This window comes from Armigeres subalbatus, chromosome 1 (assembly GCF_024139115.2).
Source record: "Armigeres subalbatus isolate Guangzhou_Male chromosome 1, GZ_Asu_2, whole genome shotgun sequence".
Taxonomy (NCBI): domain Eukaryota; kingdom Metazoa; phylum Arthropoda; class Insecta; order Diptera; family Culicidae; genus Armigeres; species Armigeres subalbatus.
The window spans coordinates 278,899,301-278,912,791 of NC_085139.1; positions in this window are offsets into that span (position 1 = coordinate 278,899,301).

A 13,491-nucleotide genomic window follows, 5' to 3' on the forward strand; every position below is an offset into this window, starting at 1 on the left:
CACGAAATGGAATTGGCGCGGTGCATGAAGTTTGAAATCCTGGGAATCGATGGGAGAAATTTAGGAGAACATGAACTTCTGTTGGGACATGTATTGTCATATTCCGGTATTCAAGGGAACAACGCATCCCATCACTGAGGAGTTGGTTTTCTGCTTAACGTTTTCTGCACAGCCGGTGCAGAGAATTATAATTGCCAGATTCAGAACACAGGTTAAAAACCACGCGGTAATCCAATGTTTGGAGCCGACCGATGCTGCCGAGTTACATGACAAGGTTAACTTTAACAGTTGTTTGAATGCCGTCGTGGATAAATTTCCGAAAGGTTACACCAAGATCTATATGGGCGACCTCAATGCGAATATCAACACCAACAACACGGGCTATGAGCAAGTCTTGGAGAAATGAGCGAAAACGGTGTTCGTTTCGAGTCATTTTCGAATGTTTTTCGATTCTATTCAACATGAAATAAAATTTTTCTGAGTCATTGATATTAAGGGTATGCGATAACACTCTTTTTCCTAACGAAACGAAACGAAACGAAATTTAAAATGTCTATGTTGATTCGGATCGAAACGAAACGAAATATAGATTTCTTTCGAGACTTCGAAACGATACGAAATCAAGGTTCATTTATTTCGAAATTTTTCGAAACGAAACGAAATTTTATTTTTTTTTCCGCGGAATTTTTATTAAATTTGTTTTACATTATGTACGCAATTCTGATTTCACTGAGTTATAATAACAGAAGAGGCAATCTGTGATAAATCGCCACATTCTCGCCGCATATACCATTGGCGATAAGGCAATACCCCAGCATTTGTGCCGTTTTCAAAGGAATTCATCGTGGAGCGTGTGTTCCCGTATCTGATCAATTTTATATCAATTCAATTTCATATCAGTTTTATGTACTAAATATGAAAATAAAGAAATTGTGGGATTCAAATTTTGCTTAAAACCTTAGTTCACTTAAGAATTATGTAATTATGCTGAAGCATACTTCATATTGTCTTGTTAGCGTGGTTTTACAGTTTTGACTTAGTCAAAATTAGAAAATGAATGCTAAGATTTATTTTCTTATTTAGATACTCTATTATGTATCCACATCTGCCAAGCGTATTCATAGTGTAACTGCCAGTGACGTCCGCCTTCTATGCAGTGAACGTCTACACGTCCCAAACTAGCTCACCGTTGGGGTTCTCAGGCTTACCTTTACTTGCTCAAGGGATACACGACGGAATAGCGAAGAGAAGTGGACAACACAACGAGAGTTCGACGCAATTGCATGCACATAGGGTCAGCGTTTGAAAGAACCGAAGATTTAAAGACACATTTCTAATTATATTTTATTTTTCATTTGAAATTCCTTGGTTTTGGATTAGTGGGAGGAAAGGAAGGGTTGCGGCCTTACAAGGTTGGTCGATATTGTCAAGCTCAGGTGTTTTGACATACCTGGGTACTCAACGGTACCTGCAACGGGGTTTGAAGGAGCTCCTCCTCGGCTCCGCTAGTGGATTGCTGACCGGGCTGACAGTGGTTGGTAGTTTGAAGCAACTATGCTTCTTCAGGTCCTCTGGATAGGTTGCCGACAAGGCTGTAGTCTTGGACACGTGGAAGGGGAGGGCTCGATGACTCGTTATGTCGTCTTTCCGGCTCCGCGAGGTAGGCAGCCGACACGGTCCTAGCGTTGGACACGTCGTGGGCGGAAGCTTGAGGGTTAGTTCGAAAAAATTTTTCCAGTCCTCTTGGGGATCGCAGCCAGCGATCTGCAGCGTTGAACACATAGGCGATTTGTCGAAGATTTTTCTCGGCTTCACGGCTTCCGTGATCTGCAGCGTTGGACACGGTCTTGAAATTCTCTTTGATACACTTTCACGGCCTCAAGGGGCCGGCAGCCGACGAGGCTGAAATGTTGGACACGTGGGCGGATTGTCGATGCTCTGTCTCGGTTCCGCGGGATGAGCCGCGATGTTGAAAACTGCGACGATTGGTGATTCTTCGAGGTTTGTTCCCAGCTCGGTGGGATAGACAGCCGGCGAGACGGTAACGTTTAGCACGTGGATGCAGCTTGAGAAATAGTCGAGGTTTTTTCCGGCTTCGCGGGACTCACGACGCACTACGGGCTTTTCTATCGGAAATAATCCTCCCGACGGGTAGCAACCGTTCACCGCGCACACTCTTCAATATTCGGGACGTTTTAGGCTCTCTTCACCAGCACACTAAGTCCTCGCCAAATCAACGCTCCACAAGGATCTTCTTTTACAGCTTTTCTCCGGTCAATCGAGAGGTCTGTACCCGATCACAGTCAAAACACGACTCCTCGACTAGTCCACGACCACGATATTTCGCTCGGCTCCCTCGATTTTCTCTGTCTCTGCACCCCTCCTTCGACGTTCGGCTTCGGTATAGCGGAAATGGTGTTTCCGTCTTTCTTTCAATTTTGCTCCAAGGGCCGAAATAGGGAGAGGGGATAGGACAGTGGGTACACTTTAACTATGAAATAGGTGAAAAGCCTCAATATTGTTTCCTATGTATATACATGTTATGCAAGTATGCCGATGGTTCGTCCATTGTTAATATATTCGGTAACAGTAGATAGAGAACTGATATTACTAGACCAACATTTGAAAAGGGCGTATCAGCCAAAATTTATTCCTTTTTATTCTTCGTCTACATATTTAGCATACCTTCCTAAAATGCACAAAGATATGTAGTTCAGATTGAATTTCACAGACCCATTTTTTTGCTTTTGAGCTTTTTTTTTGTGTGTCCTTGGCATATGAGAACAGCTGTTATGGTCAGTATAAGCTGAAAGCAATCATAAGTAAAGAACTTTCAGCAATTTTAATGATCTTTCAACCCGTTCTGGATTTTTTTTTTTGCAAATTCTATGCGAAGATCTAGAAATGCCCACAAATCTGCAATGTTCCTTACATATTGTGCAAATAGTCAAAAAAAAAGTTTGTCGGCTTGATTAACTGTACACATCGTAGTTGCTAATCATGATTGGCCGAGAAACAGCAAATATGCACAGCTCACCAATTAAATAATATTCTTGCGATACAAAAAAGTTATTCTTATTGTATGCTTGCTTGCTTAGTTTCACACTCATTGTTATAAGAGATCGAGGAATGCTCTGCATCTCCGTGAGCGCTACGGGAAAGGAATCGTTGGTTAGTTGAGAAGGTAATTCACGTGAAACCCCTTGGTAAGCGACAAAATATTTATTTTGAAAACAAGAAGATGAAAAATGTGTTTCGAATCAATCCAACGCAAGACCAATGTGCTTCGTTTAATAATCTTCTACAACACGATCGATTCCGCACTAAATAATTTTGTGCTCTTCGATGCAGACATTAGTTTTATCACTTCGCGTTCTCCCACACTAGCTGGCGTGATCAGCATCAACACTATCGATTGCACACTAGTTAAACAAATTTCCCCGCGTAGTAGATTTTTATCACTTCGCGTTTTCCTAGACTAGCTGCCGTCCCATGGCCTGCAGCAACACGATCGATTCCGCATTCATATTGTGCAAATAGTAAAAAAAATATCACAAAATTTGAATTTTAATCATGGAAACACTAAAGACGTTTTATAGAAGAAAACTACATGCATATTTGATGACTAAGAATGAGGTTTTGTAGTAAGCATTAATAGAAAAAATTGTATAACATAAAGTTTTGAAAACAACTTTACGGTTTTGTTCAGCGGCGCAGCCAAAATTTTCGATAATATAAAGTATGGTTTAAGTTTAAATTTGTTTCGAAATTCCGCGGAATTCCGTTAAATTTCGTTAGAAGCTAGTTTTTTCTAGCGAAATTTTTGTAATTTTACGAAACGAAACGAAATCAAGAAATCAGATTTCGCCATGCTCAAATTCCGCGAAATTCCGCGGAATTTCGTTTCGAACCACCTGAAACGAAATTTTTCGAAATACCGCATATGCTTAATTGATATTGATTGACAAACGCTAGTAATGGAGCAGTGGTTGGTTATTTTCATGGTATGAGATTGTAGAACAAAAACATCTTTACTGGGATTTGTCAATATATCAACGAAAAAAAAAATTAAAGCTCTTTTTAGAGGAATGTATTCAACCGTCTAAGACGAGTTAAGTAACTCCATTTAATTCCACCAATTATTTCGATATCTTTGCAGATACGTATTTCGATCACACAGTTGTGGTCGAAATACGTATCTGCAAAGATATCGAAACAATTTGGTGGAATTCAATGGAGTTAAATATCAACGGTGCAATAAAATTCGATTCTAGGTTGAATAGAATCGAAAAATTCTGAAAATTTGAAAAATCGGTGTATTTTATCTTATAACCGCTGTATCTCAGAAACGGTAGCACTTAGATAAAAAAAAAGTGCGCTTTTTCCATTGGAAATTTAACGTACTTTCATAAAATCGCCACCCTGTGCAATCGCGCCGAATTCAAGGGAGGTCAAGATGGTGTCCCAATCCTGAAGAAGGAAGTCAGTGGCGATGCCTCGGAAGCTGCTTTGCTCAAGTGTATGGAACTGGCGCTCGGAGATGTGCTGAGCATCCGTAAACGCAACAAGAAGGTCTGCGAAATTCCATTCAACTCGACCAACAAGTACCAGGTTTCCATCCAGGAAAGTAATTTTTAGTTATGAAGATAGAAACATTACAACAAACACTTGACTAGCCTAAATTATTCCAACCTTCCTTCAGTCGAGAAAAAATTATTCAACAACGGAGTAGTACAGCTTGGGCTTCCGGAAAAAAATCCTTTTGTACTTCCGAACGGAGTCCTTTTGTGTGGAGTCCTTTTGGGCATCTGCACTGAATTCTTTTGCGCTTTCGAAAGGAATCATTTTGGGCTTTCGAACAGTTTTGCCTTTCTCGTATACTAAGTATACGGTAAAGGCTATATGATCGCTCCAAAAACAAACTTTTTATAGAAGGCCCGGAGACCCATAGTGTTATATACCAATCGACTCAGTTCGACGAATTGAGGTGATATCTGTGTGTGTGTGTGTGTGTGTGTGTGTGTGTGTGTGTGTGTGTGTGTGTGTGTGTGTGTGTGTGTGTGTGTGTGTGTGTGTGTGTGTGTGTGTGTGTGTGTGTGTGTGTGTGTGTGTGTGTGTGTGTGTGTGTGTGTGTGTGTGTGTGTGTGTGTGTGTGTGTGTGTGTGTGTGTGTGTGTGTGTGTGTGTGTGTGTGTGTGTGTGTGTGTGTGTGTGTGTGTGTGTGTGTGTGCGCAAAACTACTCAAAAAAATGTCACTCATTTTTCGGGCACTTACCCTCAACCGATTTGCTCGCAACAAATTGCATTCGACGCAGAATCCTGTCCCATTGTTTCCTATTTGAAATTGGCCAGATCGGACTGGGGGACCGAAAGTTATGCCCAAAATCCCAATTCGTCCGAAAAAAGCGCGTAAAAAATGTCACTCATTTTTCGGGCACTTATCCTCAACCGATTTACTCGCAATAAGTTGCATTCGACGCAAAATCCTGTCCCATTGTTTCCTATTTGAAATTGGCCAGATCGGACTATGGGATCGAAAGTTATGGCCAAAATACAAATTCATACGAAAAAATCGCGTAAACAATGTCACTCATTTTTCGGGCACTTACCCTCAACTGATTTACTCGCAACAAGTTGCATTCGACGCAGAATCCTGTCTCATTGTTTCCTATTTGAAATTGGCCAGATCGAAAGTTATGACCAAAATACAAATTCATACGAAAAAATTACGTAAAAAATGTCACTCATTTTTCGGGCACTTATCCACAACCGATTTGCTCGCAACAAGTTGCATTCGACGCAGAATCCTGTCTAATTGTTTCCTATTTGAATTTGACCAGATCGGACTATGGGATCGAAAGTTATGGCCTAAATACAAATTCATACGAAAAAATCGCGTAAAAAATGTCACTCATTTTTCGGGCACTTACCCTCAACCGATTTACTCGCAATAAGTTGCATTCGACGCAGAATCCTGTCCCATTGTTTCCTATTTGAAATTGGCCAGATCGGACTATGGGATCGAAAGTTATGGCCAAAATACAAATTCATACGAAAAAATCGCGTAAAAAATGTCACTCATTTTTCGGGCACTTACCCTCAACCGATTTGCTCGCAACAAGTTGCATTCGACGCAGAATCCTGTCTCATTGTTTCCTATTTGAAATTGGCCAGATCGAAAGTTATGACCAAAATACAAATTCATACGAAAAAATCGCGTAAAAAATGTCACTCATTTTTCGGGCACTTATCCACAACCGATTTGCTCGCAACAAGTTGCATTCGACGCAGAATCCTGTCTCATTGTTTCCTATTTGAATTTGGCCAGATCGGACTATGGGATCGAAAGTTATGGCCAAAATACAAATTCATACGAAAAAATCGCGTAAAAAATGTCACTCATTTTTCGGGCACATATCCTTAACCGATTTGCTCACAACAAGTTGCATTCGACGCAGAATGTCTCATATTTTCTTATTGAAATTGGCCAGATCGGACTATGGGCTTAGATGTTATGGTCAAATTGCTATTTATTGTGAAAAAGAGTTCGAAAAAGTCTAGCTCACTTTTTTAGCACTTAGACTTCATCTATTGACGCTCGCAACAGATTGCATTCGACGCAGAATCTTGTCCCATTGTTTTCTATTGAAAATTGGCTAGATCGGACTATGGGATCGGAATTTATGGCTGAAACACCATTTTTGCCTTTTTATACGAAAAGGCTGTATGTTCGCTCCAAAACCAAACTTTTACAGAAGGCCTGGATACTCATAGTGTTATATACGTATAAGCTCGACGAACTGCGATGATGTCTGTGTGTGTGTGTGTGCGCGCACCAAAAGTGCGAAAAGTTTAGCTCACTTTTTTGGAACTTATCCTCAACCGATTTAGTTCCAACAACAGATAGTAGAATATATAGATGAGCGAAAGCATGGCTGAGTCGATTTTTCTGCCCGTGCACACGCACATATGACGTCACAGCCCTTAACGTTTCCATTGAAATCGTGACGTCATGCTCGTTTGGAGACACGTTTGACAGTTCGTTTGGAGACAGAGGATTTATCTTCACTCATCTATATATTCCACTATCTATAATTCCAACAAGTTTCATTCGACGCGGAATCCTCTCGTATTGTTTTCTATTGAAAATTTGGACCATGGGCACAGAAATTATGGCCAAAATATACTATGTGTTATAAAAAAGCGAGTAAAAAAGTCTAGCTGACTTTTAATGGACTTACCCTCAACCGATTTACTCACAACAAATTGCATTAGATGCGGAATCCTGTTCTATTTAGAAATTTGGCCAGATTGGACTATTACCTTAGAAATTATGGCCAAAATACTTTTTGCCTTTCTTGTGCAACAAAGTTGTACCGAAAGGCTATAATTTCTTTCCGAAAACGAACTATCGGATGCTTCCACACTGATACACTTCCCTCCCTCTTCATACGGGAGTTTGGCAGAAAGACGGGGATGGGATGATGGGAAAGACATTTTCGTTTTCTTTTTGTGTAGTCGGAGCTTCAGTTCAATTTACATCCAAAAGTGATATCCTAAGAATATATGACTGGGTAAAATAAAACAGGGGTATGTACGTCAAAAAGATTGGAAAAGGAAACAAAAATGTCGCAATTCTTATTAGCATATTGTAGATCAAGCTGAAAACCGAACCGAGGTTTCGCGACAATCGCATTTTCTCGCATTTCCGGATGTTGCAACTGCATCGCGAGTAGTGCGCAACTGTGCCATAGTCGGGCACCACTCGCGATGCACTCGCGACATCCGGGAATGGGACAAAATATGATTTTCGGCTTTCAACTGGATCTACAATATCTTTGCCATAAATAATCTGATTTTCATAGAACGGACAAAGAAATTTGTCTTTTTTACTCCTAGCTACTAGCTCATCTATTTTCAAGTACACACATTTTACGAAGGTCGAGAAAGGCACCATCACCGCTAGGTGGATTAATCTGGGTTTTTTTGGTATTGGGAAAATTTGTTTGGTCTTCTAAACGACATTATTTTTAAATTTTGTTCGGAAGCCCTAAGGCCCTAAAAAAATATCCATTCGTGAACCTAAAAAAGCCTTCTTGTACGGAATTATTTGGATTTCCGAAAGAAATTCTTGTGGACTTGCGAACAGAGGTCTTTTGGGCTTTAGTACCGCATTCTTTCGGTATTTTGAGCAACATTATTTTGGGCTTCTGAACTACATTCTTTTGGGTTGTCAAAAGTAAACCTTTTGAGCTTCCGAACCGAATCACTTTTGGGTTTCTGAACGGAATCCTGCTGGGCTCCATTCGGAAGCCTACAAAGATTCCGCTCGAGAGTTCAAAAATTTGGTTTGGAAGTCCTAAAGGATTTCGTTTGAAACGCCAAAAAATATACGTTCGTGAGCCTCAAATAAGACTGGTTTCATCTTTCTTGTTTTCGAACGGAATTATTTGAGTCATCGAACCGAATACTTTTGGGCATTTGTATAGCATTTTTTCGGTCTACGAAGGAAATTTTTTTAAGCTTCCGAACGGAACCAATTAGACTTCTGAACGGAATTCTTCTGGGATTCCAAACAAAATCCTTTTGAAATTCCGAACGGAATTCTTCTTGGGTTACTTTTAGAATCCCAAAAAGATTCCGTTCAGCAGTCCAAAAGAACTCGATTTGGAAGCTAAAAAAATCAGTTCGAAAGCCCAAAATGCATCCGCTCAGACTCTCAAAAAATATTAAATTGTGCTGGAGCCCAAAAGAATTCCGTTTGGCATCCCAAACGGTATTTGTTCGTGAGCCGAAAAGAAGCCAGATTCCATCTTTTGGGTTTCCGAATGGAATTCTTTCGGTCATTCAATCAAAATTCGTTTGGGCGTCTGAACGAAATTGTTTTGTGCTTCCGGAAGAAAACGAAGGGAAGGAACGGAATCCCTTCATACTTCTAAACGGAATCCTTTTGGAATTTCAAACAGAATTGTTTTGGGCTTTCGAAGGAAATCTTCTGAGGCTTCCGAACGGAACCTTTTAGACTTCTGGACGGAATTCTTTTGGGCTTCCAAACAGAATCCTTTTAATAAACCAAACGGAATTCTTCTTGGGTTTTTCGGAATCCCAAAAAGATTTCGTAAAGCAGTCCAGAAGAACTCCATTTGGAAACTAAAAAAAAAATCAGTTCGAAATCTGAAGCCCAAAAACCATCCGCTCAGACTCTCAAAAAATATTAAATTTGTTCGTGAGTCCTAAAGAATTCCGTTTGGAATCCCAAAAGGTATCGTGAGCCGAAAAGAAGCCAGATTCCATCTTTTGAGCCTCTGTCTCTGATTTCAAGGCAAAAACGGTCCGTTGGCGAAGAACCCGTTCATTCTTCGTCTCTTCGTTGAAAGTTTCCTTGGTTGTCTCATCGGTGGGGTCTTCAAGAAGAACCGAGGCGCCAGCTACGCGTTGAAAGCTCGCAGCCGCAACTACTTCCAGCGGCTGCAAAAAATGGACAAACTGAGCGATGGTACACCGGTGAAAATCATTGAACACCCCGTGCCGAATTCCGCTAAATGTGTTGTGTCGTATGCGGACGCAATTTCGCTGCCAGACGACTATATTCTGGAGCAGCTGAAGCCGAAAATAGTAAAGAAAATCCACCGCATCCAAAGAAGGAGTCCAGATGAAAGACTCGTAAATACTCCCACCATCATTTTGATCCTGGCTGGGACCATTTCGATTTTGGTTGGTCTAGGGTTCGCATGAGGAACTACTACCTCAACTCGATGAGGTGCTACCGGTGGTACAAGTGGTGCCCTAGTTCCAACCAGCTCTGCGGCAACTGTGGGCACCATCACCAAGGTTAAAATGCCATGAACGTGGACGTTGAATCGAACACCTCAGTAACCCGTCCACAATGTCCGAACCAGCCATATTGCATATTTTGCAAATGCAATGCCACTAGACACAATCCAGCAAAGACCAGGATATCGAGACACTGAAAATGACCATTGCAAGATTGTAATATGCTTGATTCCGTGCATTGGACCAATCGAAGAACTGATTCAAATGATCGCCCTCCTTACCGACACAGTGAACAATCTGCAAGTCAACTGCAAAACCAAGGACTAAATCATCGGGAAGCTACGTGAAACAATCCAAACTGGCGCCTCCTAAAAGGAGCCAATCCCAGCAATTCATGTTAGCACGAAATTTAGCAAAGGAAAGAGAAACACGTACATCGACAGCGACGACATTTTCACGGAATTCTCTGACACTATGGACACAAGCCTATGCCAATAAATACCGAAGCGAGGAAGCGATGCTGGTGACTTCGGCGACAGCGAGAAATCTAATGCTGCTGTATCGAAACCCAAGCGTGGACCAACGCAAGAAGGTTATGAAGTAAGTGGTTTACTAAGGACAGTCAGCCTTCCCTAAAGAGTTTACTCCTAGATTTTAATCTTATTATCTACATCAGCGGTTCTCAACCTTTTTCTTGGGAGGTACCCCTTCGAACGTTTGCATTAATTGAGGTACCCCCTCTCGGGTACTTTGGCTTCCGGCTTCCGAGCCTCTTGAAAGGAGGCTTCCGAGCCTCTTGAAAGGAGGCTTCCGAGCCTCTTGAAAGGAGGCTTCCGAGCCTCTTGAAAGGAGGCTTCCGAGCCTCTTGAAAGGAGGCTTCCGAGCCTCTTGAAAGGAGGCTTCCGAGCCTCTTGAAAGGAGGCTTCTGAGCCTCTTGAAAGGAGGCTTCTGAGCCTCTTGAAAGGAGGCTTGAGCCTCTTGAAAGCAGGCTTCTGGGCCCCTTGAAAGGAGGCTTCTGAGCCTCTTGAAAGGAGGCTTCTGAGCCTCTTGAAAGGAGGCTTCTGAGCCTCTTGAAAGGAGGCTTCTGAGCCTCTTGAAAGGAGGCTTCCTGAGCCTCTTGAAAGGAGGCTTCTGAGCCTCTTGAAAGGAGGCTTCTGAGCCTCTTGAAAGGAGGCTTCTGAGCCTCTTGAAAGGAGGCTCTGAGCCTCTTGAAAGGAGGCTTCTGAGCCTCTTGAAAGGAGGCTTCTGAGCCTCTTGAAAGGAGGCTTTGAGCCTCTTGAAAGGAGGCTTCTGAGCCTCTTGAAAGGAGGCTTCTGAGCCTCTTGAAAGGAGGCTTCTGAGCCTCTTGAAAGGAGGCTTCTGAGCCTCTTGAAAGGAGGCTTCTGAGCCTCTTGAAAGGAGGCTCTGAGCCTCTTGAAAGGAGGCTTCTGAGCCTCTTGAAAGGAGGCTTCTGAGCCTCTTGAAAGGAGGCTTCTGAGCCTCTTGGAAAGGAGGCTTCTGAGCCTCTTGAAAGGAGGCTCTGAGCCTCTTGAAAGGAGGCTTGAGCCTCTTGAAAGGAGGCTTCTGAGCCTCTTGAAAGGAGGCTCTGAGCCTCTTGAAAGGAGGCCTGAGCCTCTTGAAAGGAGGCTCTGAGCCTCTTGAAAGGAGGCTTCTGAGCTCTTGAAAGGAGGCCTGAGCCTCTTGAAAGGAGGCTTCTGAGCCTCTTGAAAGGAGGCCTGAGCCTCTTGAAAGGAGGCTTCTGAGCCTCTTGAAAGGAGGCTTCTGAGCCTCTTGAAAGGAGGCTTGAGCCTCTTGAAAGGAGGCTTCCTAGCCTTTTTGAAAGGAGGCTTCTGAGCCTCTTGAAAGGAGGCCTGAGCCTCTTGAAAGGAGGCCTGAGCCTCTTGAAAGGAGGCTCTGAGCCTCTTGAAAGGAGGCTTCTGAGCCTCTTGAAAGGAGGCTTCTGAGCCTCTTGAAAGGAGGCTCTGAGCCTCTTGAAAGGAGGCTTCTGAGCCTCTTGAAAGGAGGCTTCTGAGCCTCTTGAAAGGAGGCTTCTGAGCCTCTTGAAAGGAGGCTTCTGAGCCTCTTGAAAGGAGGCTTCTGAGCCTCTTGAAAGGAGGCCTGAGCCTCTTGAAAGGAGGCTTCTGAGCCTCTTGAAAGGAGGCTTTTGAGCCTCTTGAAAGGAGGCTTCTGAGCCTCTCGAAAGGAGGCTTCTGAGCCTCTTGAAAGGAGGCTTCTGAGCCTCTTGAAAGGAGGCCTGTGAGCCTCTTGAAAGGAGGCTTCTGAGCTCTTGAAAGGAGGCTTCTGAGCCTCTTGAAAGGAGGCTTCTGAGCCTCTTGAAAGGAGGCTTCTGAGCCTCTTGAAAGGAGGCTTCTGAGCCTCTTGAAAGGAGGCTTCTGAGCCTCTTGAAAGGAGGCTTTTGAGCCTCTTGAAAGGAGGCTTTTGAGCCTCTTGAAAGGAGGCTTTTGAGGCTCTTGAAAGGAGGCTTTTGAGCCTCTTGAAAGGAGGCTTTTGAGCCTCTTGAAAAGAGGCTTCCAAGCATCTTGACAGGAGGTTCTTGAGCCTCTTGAAAGGAGGCTTCCGAGCCTCTTGAAAGGAGGCTTCCGAGCCTCTTGAAAGGAGGCTTCCTAGCCTTTTGAAAGGAGGCTTCCGAGCCTCTTGAAAGGAGGCTTCCGAGCCTCTTGAAAGGAGGCTTCCGAGCCTCTTGAAAGGAGGCTTCCGAGCCTCTTGAAAGGAGGCTTCCGAGCCTCTTGAAAGGAGGCTTCCGAGCCTCTTGAAAGGAGGCTGGAGCCTCTTGAAAGGAGGCCTGAGCCTCTTGAAAGGAGGCTTCTGAGCCTCTTGAAAGGAGGCTTCTGAGGCCTCTTGAAAGGAGGCTTGAGCCTCTTGAAAGGAGGCTTGAGCCTCTTGAAAGGAGGCTTCCGAGCCTCTTGAAAGGAGGCTTCCGAGCCTCTTGAAAGGAGGCTTCCGAGCCTCTTAGAAGGAGACTTCCGAGCCTCTTGAAATGAGGCTTCTGAGCCTCTTGAAAGGAGGCTTCTGAGCCTCTTGAAAGGAGGCTTCCGAGCCTCTTGAAAGGAGGCTTCCGAGCCTCTTGAAAGGAGGCTTCCGAGCCTCTTGAAAGGAGGCTTCCGAGCCTCTCGAAAGGAGGCTTCCGAGCCTCTTGGAAGAAGGCTTCCGGGAAGCGTAAAAGAATGCTTCTAATCCTCTTGCAAAGAAGCAACCGAGCTTTAGTGAAAAACAAACTTTCATGTCTCTTAAACGATGGATTCCGAACCTTTAGATCCTCGATTTTAGTTCAGAAGCATATTTTTAACATATTATTCATCCTTTTGTTTCGAACAGGTACGTAGACTGCATTAAAGATTATTAAAATTTGTTCATTCGACGTTTTGTTTGTTTGATCATTTGTTCCGCAGGCCTTCATACATTGTGCTGGTTATGGAAGACAGGTTTCAATTGGCTTTGATTTATTGATCGCATTCCATATTATGTAAAATACAAATTTTTGAAATAAAGAATACACAATTAATAATTCTTTATTAATGACTTTCGATTGGAATTGTAATACGTCCGCCATTGCGCATTTTTGTCCGAGGTACCCCCTATGGCCAGCGAAGGTACCCCCAGGGGTACATGTACCCCAGGTTGAGAACCGCTGATCTACATGATCAATGTGCTGGTTGATCTTCCCAAACGCGCACTTGTTGCTCAAACTACAAAACATAAACCCACCAGCACACATCGC